Source organism: Plecotus auritus, assembly GCF_963455305.1.
Source record: "Plecotus auritus genome assembly, chromosome: 5".
Taxonomy (NCBI): Eukaryota; Metazoa; Chordata; class Mammalia; order Chiroptera; family Vespertilionidae; genus Plecotus; species Plecotus auritus.
In genome coordinates, this window is record NC_137776.1 from 54063517 (window position 1) to 54089910 (window position 26394).

General features: G+C 36.7%; 1 protein-coding gene across 4 annotated transcripts in view; it reads right to left on the reverse strand.

Annotated features, from left to right (window-relative positions):
• LOC308247757 (sodium channel protein type 2 subunit alpha) overlaps positions 1-11003 on the reverse strand; it is a 129826-nt gene extending 118823 nt beyond the window's left edge. For 2 of the 4 annotated variants that reach the window (XM_080667277.1, XM_080667275.1), the window contains exon 1: positions 10770-11003. The gene's annotated coding sequence lies outside the window, so the exon portion shown is untranslated. The remainder of the gene's footprint in view (positions 1-10769) is intronic. The other 2 variants (XM_080667276.1, XM_080667273.1) reach the window with 2 other exon arrangements.
• Positions 11004-26394: the final 15391 nt, after the last annotated feature.

Here is a 26394-nt window from a genome sequence, read left to right on the forward strand (position 1 = left end):
GAATAGAATCCCCAAAGCCACCTAGTTTTTGCCATGTCTATGGTGATAACTTTGTGTTTAATTTCAAAAGAATTCTTAGGCTCTACAATCTAGGGATGGTAGATTAATTTTATCGTTATGCTTAGGAAAAGGATAGTAAGGTGTGCATAACATTCTATTTCACATCTAATCTTGTGTGGTAAAGGCATTGGAGTTAATTTTGATTTATATATAGAGACTCACAGTATTAAGGTTTAAACCCTATTATAAATACTGACAGATCTAAGAGCCCATGTGTTACAAAACCTTTTGCCACCTGAATTAATAAAACTAAAATATTAACATGGGTTTTAACAACCACCTCCTAGCATTCAAACTGTACTTTAAATACACTGATTGCAGCAAGCAAGTGTTCCATTTTAATTTGGGCAACTTTGGCTTGCTCTTCATTCATGGGATTTTGTTCTTCTACAATAATAAATAATACATAAAATTTGAAAAAAAAAACAACTTGAGTGAAGCTTGAATGGCCAATCAACATAGCCTTTGATAATCTTGTTAACAATAGGTAAATATTTCCACAGTTTATTTGACTGTTACAGACTTGTTTCTATGACAAGAAGTACAATAATCTTTCTAGAAAGGGTGTTGATTAGATTTACTTGAGACATTTTTCAATAATAACCAGTTAAAAAAAATAGAGGCCATTCCATCTGAGAGATAACGAAAGCAGTGAAAAGCCATTTTTTTAATACAGATTATGCAATACCCAGAGAAACAGTAAACAATTACTATTTATTATAAAACAACACTTTAGTATGATTGAAAGATCATCCCTTTTCTATTTTTCAAACAATTAAAGCACATTCAAAATCATACACGGTGATGCAGAGTGATTGAAATGATGGGATGCTCAGGCAAGGTATGAGAGGAAGTGGTAGAACTACAGCAATATTCTCTGTTAGAGATAATTTGCTGCAAAAAGGTCCACATGGAGCATTCTCTGAATCACTCTCACTTTACAGGTGTGACCCACCACTGAGATAGTTAGCTATTTTATTTTCACAAATAATACAAAATTAATAACACAGAGAAAGTTAACAGTGCAAACCAAAGGTTAAACCATTGGTATCTATAAGCACACTGGTATCTATCTAGTATCTAACTTTTCTGTTTTACTAACAATTCAGAAGTGGAGTGTTGAACAGTCCTTTGTCTTTTAAACGAAGCAATAACCTCATCCTTCCTTGTTGATTTACTCTACAGTTTTTAAACATGGATAGCATCAACAATGGTGGTATTAATGTGCACTAGAAGAAACATCCAGCTAAGACTTTAGAGAGAATGTTGTCCATTTCTTTCATTTTAATGGCTATAAAATAGAAGCTTATGGAATTTAAGAGTTTAGGTAGTTATTGTCAGATCTGGGACCAGAGCTCTGGTTTTCTGACTTGTATTCACTGGCAATAATTTTTTATCCATAAAGAATAGAACAAGCTATGAGATTTTTAAAGGGAACAAAAAGTATTTGAACTGAGATAACAATGAGAATTGTTTTCTATTAAGTAAATAAAAATATATTTATTAGCATCACTAAATACTTCTATAATATCTCTTTCCTTTATTCATGAATAATCTTAAGATTTGAAGGCATTTACTTTGAGGTAAAATAGACCCTTGATCACAGACATTTTATCCCTCTCCTTCTAATTCACCCTCTCATGTGCCTGATGCAAGTGAAAATAACATTTCTACCCTTAAATGAGTTGAGAAGGAAAAATGCATATCACTGCTGGAAACTGGGAAGAAAAAACAGCAATGCCATAAATGTCTTTTTCTTGATAGAGTCCAGCAGGAACAGATTAAAGTCAAATTTTACAGAATTGCAGGCTCAAGGATGATCATTAAAGTTCAGGAATAAGTACAAGATGTGCCCATAGAACATCATAATCACAATGGGACACCATGGCAAGGGTTGGAGGAAGAATATGTTTGGTAGCAGTAGTAGGACACTGAAGATTTCACCAATATTTCTGACACGTCCACCAGATGGCAAAATCTGTGCCCAGCTTACAGCAGGTGCAGATGGCCATGCCAGACAAAGAATAGGAATACTGCTCCCCATGAAGGCAACTGAATTCAGGAAATAATTTCTCACTTCCTAGGATTTAGTCCTGGCTGCCAAACCTACGTAGTCCCTGCCTTGATTAGCTTTTATTTTCTGTGGGCCACTGGACCATGAACTTCAAAATGACTGAAACCATTGTTGCACAATATATCTATATTAAGTTTCATTCCAAAAGAGAAATCTTAGCCCTACCCAGTTTGGCTCAGTGGCTAGAGTATTGGCCTGCAGACCAAAGAGTCCCAGGTTCGATTCAGGTCAAGGACATGTACTGCGGTTGCTGGCTCCTCCCTGGCCCAGGCCCTGGTCGGGGCGCATGTAGGAGGCAACCAATTGATGTGTCTCTCTCACATCAGTGTTTCTCTCTGTCTTTCCCTCTTTCTTCTGCTCTCTTTAAAAAATCAATATCGTTGGGTGAGGATTAAAAATAATAATAATAATAAAATAAATGTTCACTGTAATGAGAAATAAAAGGAAACTCCTTACATGATAAAATCTGTCCCAAATTAAATTTATGTCAGTGTAGTTATATCACTATGAATACTGATATAAATATAGTGTAGTGATGAAATGTTATAAAGTTTATATCAAAAGTTAGGAAAAATATAGAAATTTTTACTATTGATTTTTTTCCAGAAAAATCTGCCAATGTAACTAGGAGAAAATATTGATTAAAAGTAAGTAGAGGAAACATTGATTAAAGGTAAGTATTTTAAAAGAGTATATATGTTTACCATAATTATTTACAGACAAAATTATATACCTAGAAAAGCTAAAAGAATCAACTAAAAAGGGTAACATAAATAGATTATATCTGTAGTATAGCTATATCTATACATTTCATTGTATGAGATCATTCATCCAGAAAGTTAAATACTTCCAAACATATATACTTTGCAACTATATAGCAATGTGAGCATATAAGCTAGCGGACTGCAACCCAGTTTCTAAAACGGCCATTTAGTAAGTGTTTTCAGCTTTGTGAGCCATATGGCCTTCGTTGCAACTAAGCAACTCTGTTGTAATAGCATGAAAATAGCTATAAACTGTACATAAAGAAATGAGCATGGATATTCCAATAAAACTTTATTTATGGACACCAAACTTCAATTTTCATATAATTTTTATGTCATGAACTATTCTTTATTTTCCAACTATTTTAAACAAAAGAGTCTATAGAAGGCCATAGTTTGCTAACCCTTGCTATAAGCTATAAGTGGTCTGTCCGTGATGTTATCACAAATCAATAGGCTAGGTATTCTGCAAATCAAAGTGGCACTCTCAAAGCCCATGTCATGTCATGAGGAATTTCATGAACTTCATGAAAGAAAGATTTTTTTACTACCAGGTATTTAAATGAGAAGAAAATTTTGAATATGAAGATTAGAAAGGACTCAGAGAAGACACAGTGGTCCCACTAAGATAAGGAATATAGACAAAACCAACTTACATATTCTTAGAAATAGGGTGACCATATATCAGTTTGTCAGGGACAGTCCTGTTTCACTCCTGTTGTCTGGAGAAATTATTAACAAATCACGTTGTGGTTTAGAATAGATCATACACTTTATAGCCACTCTGTCTACAACTAGGTTTCCCAGTTTTCTGAGACCAGGAAATAGCCAGTGTATTAATAAGTCTGAGCACTTCTCTGGCACATCCTAAATGCCTGACAATTTCTGGACTAGGACAGTGGCTCAATCCAGGGGACACAGAAAAGGAAGAAAACATCCTAGCTGGTAATGGTGGGTTGATAAAGATACTATACATTTGGTCCCTGACTGGCTTGCTTCATGCCTTAGATATTTCACTTTTTACATCAATCATCTCATCATGATCTTATCATAAATGTATCATGATATTCAAACCAAACCATGATCTTTCACATGAGCCTCATCAAGATTTTGATGTTCCATTGTCATTTTCCCATACATATCACCCACACAAGATGTAGCAGGGAAAAATTGCATATTTATTTATTAATACCATGAAGACATGCTCATGCTGAAAGTGTATTATAATCCCAACTGATCCTAGATACTTATACAAGACTTAATCATTGTTAAGTACAATAATGATTCAAACACTTAAAAGCTCTTTTTGAGGGTGATTGCTTCCTAAGATCATTTTATTCCAGTACAAAATTAATTTTTGGCAAGTAGAAACAAAAGTTAATTAAAATAATAATTTTCTTGCACTCAAAAATCTTTTAACACATTGTGACAAAATGTATTTAAATAGTCATGATTCTTAAACCATTTCTTCAAATAACAAAAGGCCTTTGTTAGAAGACTTTTTTATTATTATTAATGCAGTTAGTAATTACGTTTTCTTCCAAATGAAAATCTTGTGGCTAAAGGACAAATGGAAGCTGACACACATTTAAATAATTAAAAGTTATGAACCAAGCTAACGAACTCTCAGATAATGTATGATCGATCTTCTTACCTTGACAAATCAATTTTATAAAAACCTGGAAGGCCATGTTTACATTTAGGCTTCTCGAACTCGTTAGAGTTCTGCACTGGAATATGGGTGGGCTGGGTGAGCCAGCTCAGGGACCCTTATCCCTAGGTGTCTCTTCCCAGCCTGGCTCCACTTTCCACTGTGAGGTTGTTTTGTTTTGTTTGTTTGGTTTTGCACACACATTTGATACCTCAGCCCCTGTGTCCAAGAGCCACTCATGCCAGTAGTTCCTTTGGCAATGTACAAATAGAAAAAAGAATGTTTAATGGAATATTACCAGGAAAAATTTACAAAGTCCACCTGCACCTCTGCTTCTACCCACCTTTGATTTCTCTAAACCCAAATGCAGTAGCGGGGAGATGACCCTAATGTATAAATATTGTAGGGAGATAAGCTAGTAGCTTTTACTTTTGAGTTTTAATATAATTTCATTTCATGTTCCTGATGCAGGCCATCTTTTCCTACATAGAAATAATATGTCAATAGGCATCTGTATATTACCAATGATATTCATCATCATTATCAAAAAATATATATATAATTATAATGTGCCTTAAAATCAATATGACACAAAATTACAATTTTGAAGATTAAAGATCTTATTTGCTTTCATAGGCATTGAGACTCTTCTTTTATGAATACTAAAGCAAGATCTTCCACCAACATAAACAAACCACTTTTTCTCAAAAATCTTACCATTACTACTTTTAAACAAAATTATAGATCATATTAAATTTGTCTATATTCTAAAGATAATAGACATGTGAAGTAGCTGTTGAAAAATCCAAACCACAGTATTTAAAAATTTAACATGTACAGTATATTAAAATCTCTTAAATTTTTTCCTAATTGGTTCCCCTTTGAAATAAACTTGTTTGTAACTTTCATCAATATTTAAAGCACCCTGAATAATCTACATTATTAAATTATAGAGCAAAAAGTGATAAAATCAGGAAAAGAAGTGGGATTTTTTTCCCTCTACTAGCAGCATCTGAAAGTGGTCTGGAATTGGTGTTAAAAGTATTCGTGCCCTGTTGATTGGAGCATCATCCCATATATCCAAAGGTGTCAGGTTTGATTCCCAGTCAAGGCACATACCCAGGTTGTGGGTTTGATCTCTGTAACATCAATTTTTCTTTCTCTTTCCTTTTTCCTTTCTCTAAAAATTCACTAATAAAAAATAGTATTTGTGACCTTTGTTAGCAAAATTTTCAAAAGGAATTTTAGAAGTCCTTAATGTATACCTTCTAGCATGTTTACTTAGAGTAGAAATATGAAATATATTATCCTGAGGCCTGCTTTGTGTTTTCTTTGACCTATTATCTCTTATATAAAAGGCCCATGACCGTCATGCCATAACACCATCATGACCAAACAAGCAGCAGCTCTCACAGTGGAGGGAGTGGGGCGCGAGCTACTAGCAGTGGAGAGCTACTAATGGTGGAGAGCTACGAATGGCGATGGGTGGAGCGGTCAGCTGAGGCAAGCAGAAGCGAGCTACTTGTGCATGATTTCATGTGCGCTGAGCCTCTAGTAAAATTATAAAATAAATATTTTTCAAAGAGAATCAACAACAAAACCAAACATAGACTTTAATCCATTTGAAAGCGCTCTGAGCTGGGAATTGGTGAGCCTGGTTTGTGGCATGGTGATCATACACCTCAACACCTCTACTACCAACCTCAAGTGTAGTTGTGACAGCACAATAGCTGTCAATGGCATTAAACTTGAGTTAATGTTTCTGTTTCAGATCATCAGCCCCCAAAGTGCCACATGGTCAAGAAAGGATGGAGGCAAATTATCACCAAGTTCTGAAATGGATTCTGAAAAGGGTTCAACAGCTGGCAACCATGACCCGAAATTTCCTAATCACAACAGAATAAAAATAAACACAAATAAAATATATGGCTGGGAACTGAAGCTAGATCATCTCACTTAAGGTTTAGCAGTTGAGTGAGACAATTATGAAGATATCTAGAGAGGAGGGAAGAAGAGGACACTGACGTCTGCCTTTATAATGTTGCCCCCAGTCAGCCCTGAGGTGAGGAAAGGGGTGTATCTGTATCTGTATCTGTATCTGTATCTGTATCTGTATCTGTATCTGTATCTGTATCTGTATCTGTATCTGTACTGCCACCTAAATGCTTACTTCTGCCCTTCTCTCCTTAAACTGTCAGGCTCACCACACAGCCCAACTGAATCAGGTATAGAGACAAGGAAGTGATTTTCTACCTAACCAATTCTGACCAGAACCGAGTCCATCTGAACTGAGAAAGCAGTTACTTCACAGGCGTCCCTGTGAAGGATGAGATTCTTCATCACGCCTGTGCCTTCTTCAAGGCCTCACGTTGCCATTCCACAGCATGCAGTGCAAGGGAATGCTTAGACGTTGGCTCTCGGAAATGTGCAAGAGGATTCTGGCACCATCAATAGAAGCAAGAACTTCTGATAGGAAGCTGCAAAAGGAGCTTAGGGAAGGAAGTGTGTGATTAATTTGACTTTCTTCTCTCTTTACCCATATCCTTGTCAAAGTACGAATGAAACTGAGGGAGGAAAAGGCTAGAGTTTGAATAATTGATTCAGATGCTGGCAAACTAGACCTTAATAATCAAAGTAGATACCCATACTAGGTATGTATTGGTCCGATCCTATGCAAACTTAAAATAGAAGCTACTTTTAAACAGATCATTCTGGATAAAAAAAAAAAATGGATAACTAAAGTATGTATAATAAGCATAATGTGAAACAGTATTATTAGTTTCAACATCAAGGATTAATATGGCAAAAATGTGCTCTGCTGAAAAGTGTGTTTTTTATTTATTCCAGAAAGTCCATTCTCCACAAATACCTTTTTCTGGGGACCCCAATATATATATATAGAAGGGATATTTATCTTATAGACAAGGATTTAATTTCCAAGAACAGGGCACCTTACATCAACTTTTTTTTATATCAGCTCTTACTCCTTCTTATCTCAAAATAAAAGCATTCTTGAACCTTCCCTCTCTTATCTCCTATTGGATTGCAATTTATTTATTTTTCTTTATTTTACAAATATTTCTTTTCTGACTTAATAACCTTTCTCTATAAAGAGTCTGAGGTTTCTCTAATCCTACCTAAAATCAAATTTCCCTCAACAGTATGTTGCCCCTCAATTTAAAAAAGTTATCTCTTTTCTTTCACTGGCAAAAGTCTTAAAATCTAAAATTACTCTTCATTTTTCTCATTTCTTGTTTAATCCTCAGGCTGAGCCCCTGTCTCTGCAAATCTACTAAACCTCTTAAAATCCATCTATGACATAGTAATAATAATAATGATGATGATGATGAAGTTCATGAGCTCCTCCCCTATTCTCTTACTAATCAACCCTTTATGGGTTTGCTACTGTTTTTGAGTCCTATTTTGGTAGTAAACTCACCTACTTTGCCTCCTATGACATTGTTATTCTTACAACATCTTCCATTACTTTTCCACAGTTAGCTTCCCTCCATTTTTATTCTCCAAATATGTTAATGTATGTGTGACTTAATTATTGCCATAGCTTCATGAACATCATATATTTAGTTTTATCTTCTAATCTAAAATCGGGACATAAAATTTTCACCTTATTGAACATCTCTATGTGAGAGTATGTGTTAGGTATGTCAAAGTCATAACATCAAAAGTTAAATTAATTATCCTTACTTTCACTGTCCCCAAAAACAAAACAAAACAAAACAAAAACCCTACTATCTTCAGGCTTCTATCAGATTGGATATTTAGCATGTTCTATAATTTCTCTATGTAATGTCCTATAGTTCCCTATTTCCTTGTATTTGCTTGTCTTACCTTGGTGCCTGAAATAAGCAACTTAAAAAAAGTTATCTCTTTTCTTTCACTGGCAAAAGTTTTAAAATCTAAAATTACTCTTCATTTTTCTCATTTCTTATTTAATCCACAGTCTGAGCCCCTGTTTCTATTTTTATTTATTTATACTCAACTCACTCTTAAAGATCTAATTTAACTTTTCATATCCTCTTAAAATTATTTTCTCTGGGCTCTGAGCTCCTCATGCTCAGAAATAGTGAATATTGGCTTATTCTGACTCTCAGGAATACAAGACAGGATACCTGTCCCATTACTTTCTCATCTTCATTTTCATGTTTATAATATTTCGAACTACAGTACTACCTGTACATGTACATTTCCATGTCAAAACTCCATGGGGTAAACTCCATGCCTCTGTTTATGTCTTAGTCTCTACAGTGGACACTTCTTGGTAGGTGTGTGGTACTCCATATATATTGTATGTAAGAGTGCCACATTTGAATTTATTTTCTTTCCAAAGATATTAAAGAAGTAGAGTGTAGCCTTGGTCCAGTAAGTGAAAAAAACATATGGAAGGACAGGGCACAAGATGATGTTCTTGTAAGGATAGGTGGACTAATGGACATGCACAGTTTGTTCTATTAGGTAGGAGGAATAGAGTCGTGAGCTAGTAAGTGACCATGCACATCATTCATGGGCATAGAGTAGACTAGTATACCTCATCAAATGAGGAGAGGAGAATACTAAGAAACAGAGAGTCTCCATAACATTGATTTTGTTTTCTTGGATGCTTTGTCAGAGGCCTGAGAAAATTGAACACTACATAAAATATGTATTGAGTAGCATGTGCACTGAAACTCTACTTCATATAATTTACCCAAACACACACACACACACACAGTCTATCTCAGTACACCTGCTATATGCCACTTGGATTCACACCAGAGGTAAACTGAGTTACTGTTATGAAAGACACTGAAACTGCCAACCAGTGTTCTAGACTTGCCTCTGATTCTAATTTAGTGTGTGGCTCTAGGAAATTCACTTAATCTCACAGCCACAGTTGTTATTCTTTCAATGACATAGATAAATGATAAAGATCTGTGATTCTAAACATTCCCATGCATATAGAAACACGTGGGACTTAAATCTCTTTATAGATCCCACATGTCCAAAGAATGGATTTATTTTTCTTGGTGGTTCAAACCATTCTATAAAATCATTCCCCATAGCTTTCACAACCTCTGACACAGCAGAGTTACCTCTTTATAGGAAAATGCTGAGTGAGATAGAAACATCCTGATGCACCCCCACCACCTGCCACCTCCTGCACTCTCCCCCACCCCCTGCCCCCGACACACAGACACACACATCTCTTTTCAAGGAGGAGAGAATGAGGATTTTAAAAACAATTTTACCAAATATTTTACAATTTCATTTTAAACTGATCTAAGTGGCAATTGGGACTTTTAAATGCAGGATTCCTTTATTGATTTCTTCCTATTAATTTGATAACAATAAAAAGAGGATTTAGGGGAAGGCATGAGAAGAAGCAGAAAAAGCAGGGCTGTTGCATGCAATTTCTAGCTCCTGAGTCATTCCACTCTTTAGCACAGCTAAAGTCACATGATCAAAAATAATTTAAAATGTGAACACCTTATACAATATTGATTATTTTTAATGGCCACAGTCCTATCCTCACAAAGCCACTAAGATCAGAGGAAAATCCATTTCTCAGCAATTAATTTGTTTTCAGTCTACTCCTTACATCCATACTGGAGGGAGCGGGAAGGTCTGTATTATCATTCCAAGTCTATTAAACACATTACATAAATCTTCAATTGATGTGGAAGAAAGACTTACATATTTATTTCTAAAAATGAAAAAACAAACGAAAACAAATAAGCCATAGCATCATTACCGGCAGGAAGTGTTTAGAAGGCCTTTAGGCTCAGGATGTTGGCATGCCTCTGAGGCTGCTATCAGAAGGCTCAGCTCCGGGCTTTAGCAAAGCCACTGCCATGTTAATCTGCTTCATTACATCTCTACAATTTGTTCACTGCATTAAGCAGCAATATTTCTCTATTTCAAAGTGAAGGAAGGAGGCAGACCCATCCTTCACTTTGAAAGCTTTACCTTCAAAAGGCACAACGTATAGCATAGATGAACACTAAAGGCCAGAAAACCGAAGGATTATTAAAATGCAGCATGCTAAGGTTTGAGTTCATTTCAGTCTAGGAAGATTTAAAAAACCCAGAACAGCTAGAATTAGAGCTTTTAAATCCTTTAGATCTGAATCTAAGTTTACAAAGCACACATCTTACTTTAAACGTTTTCATTAACATAGATAACAATTATTTGATAGATCAAAGATAGAATCATGTTGGCTTACCTGAAATAAAGGTAATTGTAAATCATAGCACAGAATCCGTATGTGTGTTGAATAGTCTCCAATGCAGTTCTTCAGAATTTCGACTAAAGCAGAAAGCAAAATCTTATATGTGTTCCATCTTCACTAAAAAATAAAAAACAAGAAAGGATGACTGCAGCATCCTCTCTACTTCTGCCTTAGCTTTCCGTTCTGACACTCACTCGATGGTATCCACTGTCTGTTAGAAAGCAGCATGCTAAATTGAAATAAATAAATAAATAAATACATAAATGGAAGGCAGCATCTTACATGACAGCACCATCTCCTGGCCAAAAGTGGAACCATATTCAAGATCCTTTGGCAATGCAGGTTTGATCTAGTGATGTATAATTCCACTGTATTTGAAATAAACTACCTTAAAATTAATTGTAAATTAAACATTTAAGAAGCATTAGAGTATTAATTTTTAAAATATTTAATCCTACTTTTAGGATTTTAGTTTTCTTTTCATTTAGTTAAATTTATTTACCTTATATTTAAATGGAAGCTTTTTATACATCATTAAAAGCTTTATGCTTCAAATTTAGCCCTGGCTGGTGTGGCTCAGTTTGGTTGAGTGTCGTCTCATCTGGTCGAACAGGAGGCAACCCATCAAAATTTCTCTCTCACATCAATGTTTCTCTCTCTCCCTTCCTTTCTTTCTAAAATCAATTATAACATAATTTAAAAAAATAGCTTCATTCTTACCTTAAGACTTATTTAACCTTCTTTACCACCTGCAAAAGTAATATGTAACTACTATAAAGTAATTCTGTATGTCAAATTTGTCTTTACTGGGTACCTCTTTGAGGAGAAGTTGTATAAGTTCTTGTTTCTAGAGAAATTCTGAATTATCCTGTTATTGTTTTTATTTGGGGGGATGTTGAAGGGTTAAAGTCAATACAGGACAATGGAATTACTAAAAAAAATAATAGAAAATCTTTAATCAGCCCAAACTGGTTTGGCTCAGTGGATAGAGCGTTGGCCTGAGGACTCAAGGGTCCCAGGTTCGATTCTGGTCAAGGGCATGTACCTTGGTTGGGGGCACATACCCAGTAGGGGGTGTGCAGGAGGCAGCTGATCGATGTTTCTCTCTTATCGATGTTTCTAACTCTCTATACCTCTCCCTTCCTCTCTGTAAAAAATCAATAAAATATATTTAAAAAAAGAAAAGAAAATCTTTAATTAGTCCCAGCTTTTAATGATATTTCAAAGCATACAGATATCAAATTACACCCTACGTGAAATTTGATAATTATTGTATTCTATAGCAGGTAGTTACACCCTATTGGGGGAATAACAGAAAACGTAAATTATAATGAGAATGCACCAGTTAACTGGTAAATAACACCAGTTAACTGAGAATATGTACTATGTACTCAATAATATATTTTTAAATTACTTTTTTATAGTCAATTGTGAAGCCCTGGTTCATTTTTAATTTTTGAAATAAAAAGATAGACAGTCTTTCACTTTTTTTACAATGCCATTTATATTTGGGGACAGGTATGTAACCTAAAATTCTCCCGAGTATTTTAATATTTCAGAGCCTTTCATTAGCTGCTACAGCAGTAACGCTGTAACTCTGTCCGTGGTGCTGAAAACCAACTCCAGCACTCAAAGATTCTAAGTCTTAAACTGGTCTGAAATGTTGTCTTGTAATTTTGATATAAATTCCATTTTAAAAAGTTTTATATCATCCATAATAAGTGATAGTATCTAAGATACAAAAACCTACGTACTATTTAGGCAATATTTTCCCCACAAAATATGTAGTATACGTGTTGATCAGAAGCCATAATGCTGATGAATCTATTTAGTAAAACGATGATTATCAGTCTGTCACACTTCCTTTGGATTTTTATAGATCATTTAAATTTATCCTTTCTAAGGTTATATTACATATATTGTTCCAGCATTAGTGCTCTCACTGAATAGATGAGGATACCTAAGCCCACTCTTCAGTAACCAGTCCAGAGTTCATTCAGAAGAACAAACTTGGTTCTCTAAATTTTACCTTACTCCTATCTTTACAATACCATTGAGATATATTTGTATTGTTTTTAAAATACATTATTAACACTGCACAAGTAAATACAGTGACTTAGCAGATCAAATTATTTAAATATTGACACTCAAGTATTTCATCTAACTTTTCTGCAAAAACATAGGATCCTGATATAAACTCTCAGGACACAGAAATTATGATAACTTTTCTCACATTTTCCAGCAAAGCATTCTTAATGGCCAAGAAGATTGAAAACAGCAAATCAGAGCCTGAGATGCCAAAACATAAAATACCACTGAAGCCTTAGTTTATCATTAAAATCATGAAAATTGTATAATGATTTATGTAATATTTAAATGTTTTCTTGTAACATTATTTTTCCTATTATTTTGAGAGTAAAATTTACCCTTTAGGAAGATATGTCTAATTTATCATGGGAATTCATGTATTTTCAAGCATGCCACCACATGCTCTTATGAACACAATAAGCCTCTTTAAAGACCATGAGATTATGCGACATAAAATAAATTCACCTCAACAAATAGGTAATTACCTAAAACGTTTAATATATATTCATTGCTAGCATATAACTTCAATTTTGACTAATCATAAAACAAAAAATTCAATTTTAATAAGTGGTACATTTTAAATAGTTATAAAACATATTTGAATTTGGATTTTTAATACGTTCTTAGCAAATTTACTGTGGTTTAATTGTAAACATTGTTACAATCTTCTTCTCCTCTGTATATTCATGTCTTTTTCACTGTGACTACCATTAAGAGATAGAAACTATTTTTTTTTATCTTTAATCTGGGCTGACCTCATGACTTAGTGATAGAATTTAGTAGAAGTGATATTATTCCAGAAGATGAATGGTGAGGGATGAAAACCAAGATGGCGGCATAGGTAAACACCTAAACTGCTGCCTCGCACAACAATTTCAAAACTACAACTAAAAGACAGAACGGACACCATCCAGAACCACAGGAAAGCAGGCTGAGTGAAAATTCTACAACTAGAAGGAAGGAGAAAAGCTCACAGAGAATTGGAGGTACGGCAAAGGGGCTTTGTGCGCGCAGAGAGGAAGGGCGGCTGAGAGCCTGGCTGACTTCCTCTGGCGGAAGGGGGAAGGAAGCCTCCGACGGCACTGAACCCCAGTTCTGACTGCACTGAACCCCAGTTCCGGGCGAACCCCTGGGGACCCACGCTCTTGTGGGGGGAGTCTGGACTCTCGGGCGGAGACTCGGGAGCCGGGGAAGGCGGAGGACTGAAAGTACACACGCGCGCGCACGCCGGTGCGCACAAAGGCTGCGGGGGTTGCCACAGGCTTTCCCTGGTGGAGGGGAGTCAGAGGCTCCTGACGGCACTGTGCCCCAGTTCTGACTGCAGTGAACCCCGGTTCCAGGCGAGCCCCTGGGGACCCACGCTCTTGTGGGGGGAGTCTGGACTCTCAGGCGGAGACTCGAGCTGGGGAAGGCGGAGGACTGAAAGCGCACGTGCGCGCAGGGGCGGGGCTGACAGGAAGCCAAGACTGAGGCTCCACCCCATCCAAGCTGAGCACAGAGGCTATTGCAATTTGGCAAGTCTAATCCTATAGGGCTGTCTCCAGCACCGAACTTCTCCCAGCATAGACACAGCTGATCCTTACAGCCAACTGACCCGGAGGTCAATTCTTCCCAGTGATACCAACAACAATAAAGACTTAATTACAACAAGGCTGTACACACAGTCCACAAAGGGGTGCACCAAGAGTGTCCACCTCAGGTTAACTGGGGAAGCAGACCCACTGGGCCATATTGGAAACCTAGCACAAATATCTACCTTTCCAACTCAGGGAATCAGTGAAAATGCGGGCTCAAAGAATCAGATCACAAACGAAAGAAATGGAGGAAAACAAACGACTGGATATAGAATTCAAAACCACGGTTATAAGACTTTTTAAGAATATCCTAGAAAAGGCCGATAAATATAACGAGACCCTCGAAGATATGAAAAAGGACCAACTAGAAATTAAACATACACTGACTGAAATAAAAAATATTATACAGAGACCCAGAAACAGAATAGAGGAACACAAGAATCAAGTCAAAGAATTGAAATACAAAGAAGCAAAAAACACTCAACCGAAAAAGCAAAAAGCAAAAAAAAAAATCCAAAAAGTTGAAGATAATGTAAGAAGACTCTGGGACAACTTCAAGCGTACCAACATCAGAATTATGGGGGTGCCAGAAGAAGAGAGAGAGCAAGATACTGAAAACCTATTTGAAGAAATAATGACCGAAAACTTCCCCCACCTGGTGAAAGAAATAGACTTACAAGTCCAGGAAGCCCACAGAACCCCAAACAAAAGGAATCCAAAGAGGACCACACCAAGACACATCATAATTAAAATGCCAAGGGCAAAAGACAAAGAGAGAATATTAAAAGCAGCAAGAGAAAAACAGTTAATTACCTACAAGGGAGCACCCATACGACTGTCAGCTGACTTCTCAACAGAAACTATGCAGGCCAGATGGGAGTGGCAAGAAATTTTCAATGTGATGAATAGCAAGAACCTACAACCAAGATTACTCTACCCAGCAAAGCTATCATTCAGAATTGAAGGGCAGATAAAGAGCTTCACAGATAAGAAAAAGCTGAAGGAGTTCATCACCACCAAACCAGTATTATATGAAATGCTGAAAGGTATTCTTAAAGAAGAGGAAGAAGAAAAAAGTAAAGAGAAAAATTATGAACAACAAATACATATCTATCAACAAGCGAACCTAAAAATCAAGTGAATTAAAAACCTGAGGAACAGAATAATCTGGTGAATATAATAGAATCAGGGGCATAGCAAGGGAGTGGACTGATAATTCTCATGGGGAAAGGGGTAAGGGGGGTTCATGAAGAGAATGGACAAAAATCATACACCTATGGATGAGGACAGTGGGGGGGAGGTAAGGGCAGAAGGTGGGGTGGGAAAGGGGTGGAGGGGAGCTATGGGGGGAAAAAGGAGAAATAATTGTAATAATCTGAATAAAGATTTATTTAAAAAAAAAAAAAAAAAAAAAAAAAGAAGTGATATTATTCCAGTTTTAAGTCTAGGACTCAACATTTCTTGATGCTTCTGCTTTCACTCTTGGAACCCTCTCTGATCACCAAATGAGAAAAGTGAATTCAAAATAAAATTTTAGCCCTAACCGGTTTGGCTCAGTGGATAGAGTGTTGGCCTGTGGACTTAAGGGTCCCAGGTTCGATTCCGGTCAAGGGCATGTACCTTGGTTGGGGGCACATCCCCAGTAGTGGGTGTGCAGGAGGCAGCTGATCAATGTTTCTCTCTCATCGATGTTTCTAACTCTTTATCCCTTTCCCTTCCTCTCTGTAAAAAAAATCAATAAAATATATTTTAAAGAATCAAAATAAAATTTTAAAGTGCTGGAGCCTGGAAGATGCTAATAGCTTTTGGGATGGAGTAGTAAGTGAAAGATGAGGTCTGGAGAAGTCTCTGAGTGTCTCCAGGTTCACCTTACAGTGAGGAATAAGTACTCTAGTTTCTGGAGATAAGAGGTGGCACTGCACATTTTTTCCCCTTGACCCATACTCATCACAATGTACAAGTTACTTAAAAGTGACCTCTATTACATCATAGTTCACCGGGAAGGTACTTTCTTGAGCCGGGCAAATCACTGATTTGTAAAAGATAAGGGATTTCAGGAGTTGATGGAACACTTAGAAATGAAATGCCAAGGAATTAACAACTTTGACATCTGGGCACCAAATAGTGTTTCTCCAGCATTCAGCATCATTGGATGAGGTGTATAAACACAGTGAAGAGCCAGCTTATTCTCCTCTTGAATTTGGCTGTGGTGGGCATCTCCTTGTTCTAAAAATTAACTGGAAATAGAGTTCTCTGGGTGGACAAACATTATTTTAGTCATGCAGCCAGTCACTGAGATGCTAAAGTAGAGAGGAGGTTGACATCAGAGCAATCATTTAAATGTGTTTTTTGGAGAAATGAAACATCACCACCAAGATGAGATTAGCAGAGATAAATAACATAAGGTCAGTGGTGGGGGAAGTGATATACAAGGCCCATGAACAAGTGAGGTTTTGAACAGCTGTGCATGTGTAATGTCAAAACTGTTTCTGTGATCAACTAGGGGCACTTAGTGACTCAGGCTGAGTTCAAGAAGATGATCCCAAAGGAGAGTGCTCTGGTTTCAATGGAGGGTCAAAATCGTCATATAGAGCATAGAAAACCATTTTTGTTACAGAAAATGAATTCACATTATCATCAACAAAGTGAATAGATGAGGGTAGTGAGCCAGAAATAAAAGATATGAATGTTGAGATACAAACTGAACCCATAGATGCGAAAATTAAAGCTTGTCAGAGGGCATAAAATATTCAGCAGTGATTTTTTATGTTCCTCAGAATTGGTAGACAGTTGTTGGGTGAGTGGACCAAAAGAGGAACAAACATTTGCATATGAGAGAGCTGAATGATATCTAGAGTTTGAACCATTATGAAGATAGGTGGTATGATTCAGTGTAAATATAAATGGTGCAGAGACACTTTCAATAGTTTTACAAGTAGCTGAGATGAAGAAGAAGGTCTCAAATATCTAAGTTTCACCTGCTTGTACCATAATGCTTCTGCTCAATATAAGAGAGAACTGAAAGATAGCTATGTGACTGTGGAAAACACTTTGAGTTTCACCATAGTTTGTACACCTGTCAAAAGTGTTGTCAAATGGATTTTTGAACTGAGGATTTTTGTACTGATATAGGAATATCTGACTCCTGTGATCTACTTGGGTTCTTAAAGAACAAGATGCAGGGAAAATATCTACATACTCCCTTGTTTTATAAATCTGGAAGCTGATTTACACCTCAGATTTATACCTCAGAAAAAGTAGGTGACTTAACAAAGATATTACTTCAAGAGAGAGAACTAGAAGCCTTACCACCTTATCCTCCAACCAATTTTCTTTCTACTACACTAAATAGGCTCTGACTATGGAAAGGAGGTACCACTCCTTATGGGGATTATAGTAAAAGTAGCCTCATTGCTTTGTCCTGCTCTCTGTGAAGCATTCCATGTATTTTCAAAAGACAGTGCAACAGGAAGAATTGAATTAAGAAAGTGAGTCTCTGACATTTTTTCAAACTCCAGGGTAGAAGAGACCATTATCTGTATTCACCAAACCATTTCAGTTTTTTAACATACAACCAAACCACTGTTGTCAGAGTCTTCGCAATTGATAGGATTATGTGACTTCTAACCAAAACAATGTAAGCAAAACTGATGTTCACCTCTTGCAGGTCCTTTAATATTCTCACATGATTCTTGATGCTCCCCTTTATTCCTTCTATCCTGGCCAAGTCCAGAGGACCAAGTAGAACATTCTGAAGAACCATTACATAGATGGCATCTGAGTCATCAATTAGTGAAGTTCCAACTAGGAGGTAGAGAATGGTGAGGAAAATCATGGAGCAAGACGTGCCTCAAAGAACCAAGAAACCATAATTCATGAATCCTTTGGCATGGTCCAGTGCTGCCTAAAGTGCGTTACCTAGAAGTTTCATTTTTCAACATGTTAATAGATTTTTCACAAAAAGAAAAAGGGTTGTTTCTGTGGTTAAAAATAGTTGAAAGAATGTTGGGTATAATATAGCATAAACTGTGATATAAGAAAGTTATACTCTAGCTCAAACATGACAGAAAAATGATCTCTCTCATAAAAGTTTAAAGTATGAAGGCAGAGCATTGTCTTCATCCTTATATTTGAAGTTGGCTGAGAGGAAGTGGAGAACACACAATTTTTGTTTAAGCAAATAGTGTAGAAGTTGTACATATATCTTCTATTATAATCCATTGGTGAAGACTCAATTGCTTTGCTATGCATGATTTCAAGGGAAGATGTTGGACAGCCATAATCTAGATTAAACTCTTTTTCTATGGAAAAGTGTGAGAACACATTTTGAGGGGGAAACTAGCAGTCTATTACATTGGATTAAGACAATAAAAATTATTTTTTTACTCAAGGCTTTCTCAAGATATTTAAAGCATTAATGTGTATTATAATTCTTTAATAGAGAGTTTTTTATAAGAAGTGTTTGTCATAAATATGGGACTCTAGAAACTTTTTTTCTTTGGAATATCTTCAGGGCTAGTATTCCATAGAACACACCATCACAACCATTAGCCTATCGAGCTTCTCTAGTTTAAAGCCTGGGACTCATCTACCTCACTTGCCCTTGAAATCATAAAAGGATCTCTATCCCCCAGCCTCACTTCTAAAGTTCTATTGGAATAAACAAATAATATGCAACCTAATATAACAGTTTCTATCCATAGATTCCCAAACAGAAACAACACAAATCAAAATAACTCCAGAGAACTTTTCTCACTGCTTCCAAATCTGTGTATGTGTTTGGAAATAAGTATGAAAGGCTTTCTTCAATAGAATTCTTGAAGGAGAAAAATGCTTTACCCACACATTAAAATTTTATCCACAGACTACAGTCAGTATTTTTAACACTTGTTAGTTAGAACTCATCCAGCCTTGTAAGTTTAGAACAGAGTACCAGCACAGAAGGCTTAAAATATAAGAGTGGGAGTTTTGCTGCTGGGGCAGATTTACTGGCAGTTGTGGTTACCGCAGCAAAGCTCAGGTTTTCTGCCACGTGCCAACAATTCCAGCCTCTCTCCTGGTTCTCCATCCAGTGCTCTGACTGCTCTTTGCCTCTCCTTCTACTATCATTTCTGTCTGATGAGACAAAGTGTTTTAATTGTAAAGAGCATGATGTTTTTTAAATAATGATAATGGGCTAACAGTTGCAAATGATTACTTTTTAATATAATTTAAACTGTATCTGAGATTAATCATATAGCAGTGTGAATTCTACTCCCTTTCATTCAGAGAGGCTTTGTTAAGAGCAGAAGATTTATAGTTAGCAAGTTAATAATAACATTTCACCTTGGGTAGAGCCATGGTATTGGATCTCAAGTGTAAACAGCAGATATTTTGAAGCAGAGAAAGATTTAATGCCTATGTTCCATCATGGCAATTGTGCTTTCTGAATAATTTTCCACTAAGCACAAACTAATCATAGCTGGGGAAAGCATTCAGTGGCTCACTGCTGGCCAGAGATGAAGTCCCAACACTTTAGAATGGCAAGCAAGAGCCTTTGTGCCGTGATTTCTGCCTACCTTACTCTGCAGGTTTACCTGTACCCTCTTTCCACCATGTACCATATTAGCTTCTATCTTACTGGGGATTGCCAATCACAATACACATGTTCATGCCTCTGTTCCCTTCTTCACATTGTTGTCTCCGCTGAGAAGCTTCTTTCTTTTCCATCACTATCTGATAATCTACCAGTCTTTTAAATCTCAGGACCTGTGAAGACTGTGCTAACTATTTAAAGCAGATTCATCAATGCCCTCTCTCTTATCTTGGATACAGTATTATAGTTACTTCTACCACCCAAATTCACAAGGTTGTTATAAGGATCAATGAAATAGAAAAAAATGCTTGTGAAGTTATTTCGGAAACAATAAGCTGTTACAAAATTATTTTAAAATTATCAGTAGCAATCCCAAGAGAACGTTTGATCTTCTTTGTTTTCCTCCATTGGCATTGATGTAAGATGCTGTCACATTGCGATATCACCTTTATTTAATTTTGTCATTGTGGTCTACCTTTCTTTTAGTCTGTCCCTGGGGATACAAAGAGAAGGCTTCTAATCAGAAGAGTCCTAGCTGGAATGAAATTGACAGTGTGGGTGCTGAACAAAGTGTTATTAACACTGTGGGCAGGAGCAAAGGATCAGAGAAATGCTTTCCTCCTAGAAATAGCTCTTGGGCTCTCCTTCACCTCGTTTGCACCTCAAGTGTTAGTCATGTGTACTTAAGAAGATAGGACACAATATTTCAAACCTGTTCTGTCTCTTTAAGTGAAGGCAATTCCAAATGTCTGAGACTATCCAGACCATTGTGTAAATCCTGTGCTAGGTGCGAGGGACACAAAGATGAACAAGGCAAAAATTTCTGCTTCAAGTAGTTCAACTTCTAATAGATGAGAAAAATGAAATCAAGATATGCATGAGTGGGATACATATCATAATACAGGAAAGTATAGCAGATGTCAGAGCTATACTTCCAAGGTTGGAAGCAAGAAGGAGATCCAGAGAAGTTTCTTAGGTAAAACAATAGAAGTATACATACCAGTATAATTATACAACTTCCACTACAAACCTACATAAGTCCTCATTTACTGTTGTCATTAGGTTATTGGAAACTGCAACTTTAAGTGAAACAATGTATAATGGAACCAATTTTACCATTGGCTAATTGATAAAAACAGGAGTTAAATTCCTATAGCATATTTCTGGTCACAAAGATAGCACAAAATTTCTAAATAAAGACCCCAGCCAAGCAGCATGGCTCAGTGGTTGAGCATTGACCTATGATCCAGGAGGTCATGGTTTGATGGTTTGATTCCAGGTCAAGGGCACATGCCCAGGTTGCGGGCTCAATCCCCAGTGTGGGAAGTGCAGGAGGCAGCCAATCAACGATTCTCTCTCATCATTGATGTTTCTATCTCTCTCTCCCTCTCTGAAATAAATAAAAATATTTTTAAAGACTCCAAATACTTCTAATATTAAACATTGAAATAAATGTAAGCTATACAAACATCTAAGAAAGATTAATAAAAACAAGTAAGAGAATTCTTTTTCAACTCTCTTATTCCAGTTTGGAGTTGAGAGTAGCTGGAGTCCATACCAATAGCTAAGGTTGTAAGGTGAGAATTCACCCTGAACAGTACACCTTTCCATCACAAGGTGCACTCACACCTACACTCACTCAGACAATGTAGACATGGCAATTAACCTCATATGCACATCTTTGGGATGTGGGAGGAAACTGGAGTACCCAGCTGACAAGGGAGAATGTGCAAATGCTACACAGACAGTGGCCCTGGCTGGGAATCAACTTTTCTTTTTTCTCATCAACATTATAAGGAAACAACATTGAATGAAATGATGTTATTTGAGGACCTGCTGTTTTGGAGTTTTTGCCCTGCCCTTCAGAGCATGTGTTGTATGAATTTATCATGTGGCCAAATATATTCTAAATTTGGAAAAATGTTATAACCTACATTTTTAATTACTAGTTAAAGCTTCACCTTCCCTGTCTGCGTCCCACCCAGTATAAATTTTAAGTAAACTTGATGTTTATTTAAACATAATATGATGTTATATTTAAACTACTACTATGTATATTAATTTTCTGATCAAGATTTTTTTTGCAAATATTTTCAATTTTATGTCATAATCAACTGTTTTCAAGTTAAATTGCTTTTAAAAGTGTGTTTTTATTGATTTCAGAGAGAGGTGGGGAGAGGGAGAGAGAGATGGAAACATCAATGATGAGAGAGAATAATCTATCGGCTGCCTCCTGCACACCACCTACTGGGGATCAAGCCTACAATGTGGGCATGTGCCCTGACGGGAATCAAATCATGACCCCTTGGTTCCTGGGTTGATGCTCAATCACTGAGACACACTGGCCGGGAGTTAAATTGCATATTAAGTTGATTTCAGTTCATTTCCAATACCCTATTACTTCAGCTCTACATTTATGATACTATTAACACTTTCTGGTCTTTTGGACAAATTGGAAACCCATTTATGAAAATAGAGGATCATTTAAGTCTCACTAATATATTAAAAAAATTGTTCCATACAGACATTGAAAGGTCAAATCCAGAACTAAGCCAGCATCAGATCTTGAGCAAAAGGCTATTATATGAGCAATTTTGGCTAAATTATGAAGTTTTCTATATAATTCAAGGAATTCTGAAGCATCAATTTTTAGAACTGATTCAATAAAAACAATTTTTCCACATCAAAATCCCATAGTAAATGAAGCAGATAGAAAAATGGAAATAAAACTGGTGCTTAGAAAAATTTTTAGAGGAAAGTTGATCAGATAAAACTCAAGTGGGAACTAAACCCCTAGAAAAATCCTCAAGAAATGTATGACTCTCATATTGTAATTTCCATTTGGGTAGTTGTCTTATGGGCATGCATATGAGCTTCTCTACTGACAAATTTCATGATTAATTTCATGATTAAAACCCTGCTTTAGTAAGAGCCTGGTCACCAGTGAAACAACCAGAAGCTCTTCTCTGGCTATGCATTGGCCCAACTTAAACTCGTAGAAAACATGAGAGAAAAGGCACTGCTTTTAACGAAGAAAGTAATGAAGCTGAAAGCAGGATGAGAGGCAACAATCACACTGTGTCTCCTAGGGTGAAGAGCTAATTTAATGCTGCTCTTTCACAACACAAGAGAAAATAGTTTTCATTCATGCTTTAATTAATCAGATTAATGTAAGCACTAGCTGGATGGAATAAATGTTTGACTTTTCCATTCTTGTGTGTTATGATTTGCTTATTGGTATCTCAGCTCCATTTCAGATAGCTTAGAGGAATAATTTTGCTTAGTCAAGCATGCCAGCAGAGCTGATTCCGACAAGAACTCTATGCATCGCAGAGTATGGCTCAAAGGTATCTGCAGAGAATACCATTTCTATTAAGTCAGGCAAGAACATTTGTCCCAAAGAGATGAATCAAAAAGCAATCTTTCATAAGACTCAGACTAAATGTTTTAAGAGACTATTTTCCTCTGTAATGCTATTGTTTATGAAAGAACACCTCCAGCATCTCTCTTTCATCTTTTTATCTTATCTCCTCCATCCTACTTTCTTAACTTGTACTGAATACCCTTGCCTCTTTTCTCTAAACAATGCATGTTTTGGCATTGATACTGATACTTAATAATACAATAAGTATATAGCAAATATTTTTTTGTATGCCTAGGCTAGAAAAGAATGTGGGCTTTGGTGCAAGACAATCCTTGGGTGAAATCTTGGTTTAAATATTTACTTAGCTTTTCTAGTATCATTTAACAATTCTGTGATACTCATCTGTAACTATCTTGTAAGGTTGTGAGCATTCAGTAAAAAAAAAAAAAAAAAAAAAAAAACACAACAAAAAAACAAAGTAAAACAATTTCAGTTAAAAAAAAGTCTAGAACAGAATAGACATTCCATAAATGATATGGTAGCAATACAAATAATATAATATATTATAAAGAAGGTTTATTCATATTAATTGTGATATATTGACAAATTAATTTACTTGTCTTTTATTTAAAAGACTATCTAATTCTTGAACCCAAACACAAAATACAGGAAAACAAAGTTTGCCATACCCTCACTCTTCTTTGCTTCATACAATTTCATTTTCATGTCCCAGCCTCCCTCCTTTAATAGCATCGTGTTCCTCATTTCAGGTACTCAGTATTCTCCTCTTCATGTACTTGCTTCCTAAAAACAAATCAAAAAGTGGTTTCTAGCCCACCAGCGTGGCTCAATAACTGAGCATTGACCTGTGAACCAGGTGGTCATGGTTTGATTTCCAGTCAGGGCACATACCTGGGCTGTGGGCTTGATTCCCAATGAGGGTTGTGCAGGAGACAGCCGATTATTCACTCTCATCATGGATGTTTCTATCTTTCTCACCCTCTCCCTTCCTCTCTGAAATTAATTTAAAAATATATTTTTAAAAAAGTGGCTTCTAAGAATTCAGTCATACAGTTTGTGAATATCTAAAAGATTTTTCTTCTGATTATTTTTCATTTTAACATTTAAATCTCTATGGAATAAAGTCTGTTTTATAACTAAGATATTTAGACACCACACAATTATATGGATGAGATGACACCCACACATACAAATATATATATTCCTTAATCCTAATGAGAACCAATAAGGTTCTAAGGCAGAAGCAACAGAATGTTAAAAGAATTGATAAAAGAGAAAATTAAAATTTTATAATGTACAGTATTTAAAAACAAGACAAGGGTGTCAAGAAAATTCATTGGTCTCTTCAACAAAGGGCACTGAGTCTATTGGATATCCACATACAAAAGAATAAAGTTGAACCTTTTTCTTAGATCATATAGAAAAATTAAGTCAAAATGGATCATAAACCTAAGTTTAAAACTCTTAGCGATATTGTATGAAGTAAGGGGCACTCTTCCCCACTGGGGGTGGACTTCTTGTGATATCTCAAGGAAAAAAAAAAATGTCTGAGACTTGCATGGGAGATTGAGTTGGTTTTATTTGCATGGAATTAAATGCCTGTGTTTCTAAAGTCCCGTTTCCCTTAGTCCAGCCATAAAAGAAGTGTAGCTGGGGTTCCAGTAAAACTAGATGAAAAGCCAGTACCCAGAGTTGCCTTTCCATGTTCAAGTTGGGTTCAGGTCAGCATCAGGCTACAGTCCATTAATCCATTGTGTGTGGGGGTCTGCATGGCCGTGGGCCACATAGGAAACCAAACATTAGCCATGAGCCAAGCCTAAGAGGAACCAAGAGAGTGAACTTCTTTGTTCAAGGGGTTATATATCACAAATTTTAGCACACTTGCAGTCGCCATGCCCATTCTGGCCAATTACCTCTGTCCCCGGATGTGACTGACAGAAAGCACATCCCCTAGTCATCCCAACTTTACTGTGCATGCATCTACCTTCCCTTTGTTGGATGCCTGGGGTGTGTAAAGTTGTAGCTTCCTGGTGAAGCTGTCTAAATGACATGCCTATAACATCTGGCCTTCCCTTTGCTCCTTTCCTCTTATTAATAACTAGCTAGTTACAATGGTGTCATTAGAAGAGAACATAGAAATAACTTAAAAAATGTTTATTGATGTATAGTTGATATACAATATTATATTAGTTTCTAGTGTACAACATAGTGACTCAACATTTATATAACTTATGACATGATCACCTCAGTAAATCTAGTAACCATCTGTTACCATACAAAGTTATTACAATATTATTGACTACTAGGGGTCCTGTGCACAAAATTCGTGCACTGGGGGAGGGGGTCCCTCAGCCCAGCCTGCCCCCTCTCACATACTGGGAGCCCTCAGGGGATGTCCCTTTGTGGGAGGCGACCAGGCTGATCAGGGAAAGGCACCAGCCCCATCAGCCCGCTGCTACAGCCACTGCCAGTCACTGCAGCCACCAAGGTGTTTTCATCAACACGGACTCCAGTCCCTTGCACATGAAAAAATGACAACTTTCTTTAAGCATTTTCAAGATGTGTCTTTCATAGGATATGACGTTTCTTTCTTTTTTTTTTTTTTTATGCTCACCTGAGGATATGTTTCCATTGATTTTTAGAGAGTGTGGAAGAGAGAGGGAGAGACAGAGAGAAACATCTATGTGAGAGGAACACTTTGATTGGTTGCCTCCTGCATGAGCCCTGACCTGGGCCCCAGCCAGGGAGGAGCCTGTAACCTAGGTACATGCCCTTGATCTGAATTGAACCCGGACCCTGCGGTCAGCAGGCAGAGGCTCTATCCACTGAGCCAAACCAGCTAGGGCAGGATATGACATTTCTTAGCCCTCCAGCAGCGGACCTTTGTTTTTCATCTCCAGGAATATGGTGGAAAAGCCCTAGATCACCTTTTTGGATTCTTATACCAAAGTTACTAAGAATATTACCAGTGGCATACAGGGAGCTTAGCCAATGAGC